This window comes from Micrasema longulum, unplaced genomic scaffold (genome assembly GCF_059751315.1).
Source record: "Micrasema longulum isolate JH-2025_06_02 unplaced genomic scaffold, ASM5975131v1 h1tg000097l, whole genome shotgun sequence".
Classification (NCBI taxonomy): Eukaryota; Metazoa; Arthropoda; class Insecta; order Trichoptera; family Brachycentridae; genus Micrasema; species Micrasema longulum.
In genome coordinates, this window is record NW_028277303.1 from 3,663,065 (window position 1) to 3,666,163 (window position 3,099).

At 29.1% G+C, this 3,099-nt stretch overlaps 1 long non-coding RNA gene across 1 annotated transcript; it reads right to left on the minus strand.

Annotated features, from left to right (window-relative positions):
* Window positions 1-478: 478 nt before the first annotated feature.
* On the minus strand, window positions 479-1,740 carry LOC148284722 (uncharacterized). Its single transcript, XR_015824074.1, has 3 exons — window positions 1,585-1,740; window positions 1,255-1,508; window positions 479-753 (listed from the first exon to the last, which is right to left on the minus strand). It is a non-coding gene; the product is annotated as an uncharacterized LOC148284722 (long non-coding RNA).
* Window positions 1,741-3,099: the final 1,359 nt, after the last annotated feature.

A 3,099-nucleotide genomic window follows, 5' to 3' on the forward strand; every position in this document is an offset into this window, starting at 1 on the left:
TATGTATTTTTTTTTTGTTTTTGAGTAATAAAGTTGGTTAGAGTAAAATACAATGCTTTAAATTTTTAACATAAAATTGATTTTAGTAATCTTCACGCCTTAGTAAATTTAAAACATTTAACTTTTCCTTGGTATGAAATAATGAACCGTTGCGGCCAACGTGGCAAATTAAACGGAAGCTCTAATTGAGAAAAATTGTCTCTCCTTGCAGTAATTTTGAATAATGTCTCCAACCAAAAATACTAACTTTATTGCTCAAATAAAACTCCTCATCCACAACTTTACGAAGTTTCGTTATGGTTTTATAAATCTAATATAAGAGATTTGATTGTGAGAGTTTAGCGTTTAAACAACAAACAGAAATGTCATCATCTCTTCTTTACTTTTTTCTGTTTCATGCAAAAGTTTTTTTTTCAACTTGAGAATTCACGAATGTAATATCCATTAATGTGGGCATAGAAAGAAGTAGAAATATTTTAAAAAACAACAGTATTTATTGAATATGTTTTTATGTTAACAAATTATACACAAGTTACGTTTACTATAAAGGTAAGTTTAAATTATTTCCACATGATTCAAATACATGTAATTTTCAAATATGATAAGAATTTATTTAATATAGGTTCTTGTAAAAATTATATTTATGTCTGTTTGAATAAAACAGATATTATTTCATCTTTAAACTGCGTAGACTAACATTATTTGTGAGGTCTTAGTGTGAAAAGTAGAGATTTTGAAGTTTAGTTTCTAAAGCTGAAAAATAAAATAATACTTTGAGTGATTGGACATAAAAAAAATATTTACTGGTCATTGTTTCAGTGAAGTTGAAACTGAGTGAAGGTTTTTTTATTATTCACCACAATTTCACAGATAGGCTTTGTTTACTTGCACTTATGGCACGGCGATTGGACAATTGTTTGCTGGTCAATAACGTAACAACTGGAACAAGCTATAACTGGATTAGTTGGAGGAATATACTGTAAAGGATGACAAGATTTGTGGTTCGTAGAGTGAGGAAGTCTACAGTCAGAACATTTCGGACAATTTTGTGCACGTTCTGACTGTGTTGGAACATTAACAGGTGAACATACGTGTTTTGCATTTGCACAATAATTAAGTGATGATTCTGAGGCTGTAGGAACTTCGGATGGAGTAAATGAACTTTGTCTGTCTTCACACATGTTGTTTTGTTCAGGATTTGTCTTTAATGAAACATTAGCATTTGTAGAAAGAAAACTTTGCGTATTGTCATACTTAGAGTTCGAAGAATTTTGACTCCCGTATTCGGCTCTACATGGGTACACCGGACAAGGTTGATTGTCTGCTCGAATGTTTGATGAACATCCTTTTTCACAATTGGAGCTTGTTTTCCTTATGGCTTTACAATCCAGTCCATTTCGTCTAGAAAAATCACAGCTAGTGTACAAGACACCACCTTGTATGAAGTGAGGTTCACAAGACTTCGGAGGGCTCACGGAACGTTTGCAATCACTATTACTGTTGTTTTCCTGAAACAAAGAGAAAAAACATTTTAAAATCTTAAACAAAATGTATTTCAATATTTTATTTGGTAATAACCTTTACCATTTCAAAGTCAATTTGTTGAACTTTACGAAAATATTTTGACAAAAAATTTTACTATGCGAAAAATGGACTAAAATTTTACAATACGTAACAATAACGTGACGTTTCAAAAAATATTTTCGAATAATAATTTACAGTCAAAAACATCTGTTTTTTATATACAGATTTCCTAATTTAAAAATGTAACTTCAATTTGAATTTAAGAACTTTCCCGACACCGAACATAATATATTATAAACAACTTCCCTATTTAATGACTTTAAAGGAATTACGACTTTATTAAATTATTCAGCGAAGTTTCTTAAAAATGTGTGAAAATAATAATAAAAAATATTTTAGCAATAACTCACTACTTTGCATGAAGTCACTAGCTCTTCCAAATCAATTAATGGTAAAAGAGTTGCGATAGATTTCCGGTTTGCAGTGTCAACTTACAAATAACCAGAAATCATGAAATAGAAAGGGAAGAGAACTTGATATGTCTTTCGCGAAGTAATTTAATGGTATATTAACAAATAAAAAAAAATCCCTAAACTTCCTTATTGTAAAAGAAAATTTTTGATTAAAAATATCTGTTAGTAAAATTAATTGAGTAAATTTTTAGATTGAAATGACCACTAATCCTTTTAGACCTGAAGTAATTCCAATAGATACAAAAATAATAAGAATTTTTTATGAACCCACTAAATTAGATGTTAATATTTTGGTATTTTTTATTATTTTAAACTATTGTATAATATACATTATTAAACTTTATTCTTTTATTATAATGAGTCTCAAACTGAATCGACATCGTTCGTAAAATATGTGTTATCATCTTATAAAACAATGAAATTAGCATGATTTTAGTGAAATATATTTTTAAATTAGCTTAAATATAATTTATAAGTACGGTAGAAATTTGCTTCAAATCAAACAGCCAGCCAGATACCAGTTGTCAAACTAAAAAACGAGGTGTTCTGTTAAATGACTACTAACGAAAAAAAAAAAACAACGGAGACATACGTAAGAATCAGTATTCAAAAGAGTAGCTCGTCTATTTTTAATTTCGGTAGGTACGGGTGAAAACGGATCTTGAATTTCGAGCATATTTGAATGAACACCCTGGCTAAAAGGGTTAATATGTTCGCTTAGGAGGCATTCATGATTGAATTTAAAAGCAAGTTTCAGTTTGTCGGAGAAATATGTAAGAGATATATTAATGGTCTACACGTCTACATACTTCGTTTGTATGTATACATAGGTACATAGATTGGTTAATTGTTCGAGCGGGGTTAAGCATATGAGTTGCGAGTTTAAATTAGGATACGGACGAAGAATATCTAATTAATCATCTAAAATAATTTGTCAAGGTAGATATAAAAATGACACACGACTACATTGAACAAACAAAAATAAGTAAAAATTCTAACAAGCATTAAATAATCATTATAATGATTAGAATATTTATTTAACTTCGCCTTAGTACGATGAAAACAGAGCTGAATTTGTTAAGTCCTTAATATTATGATTTTA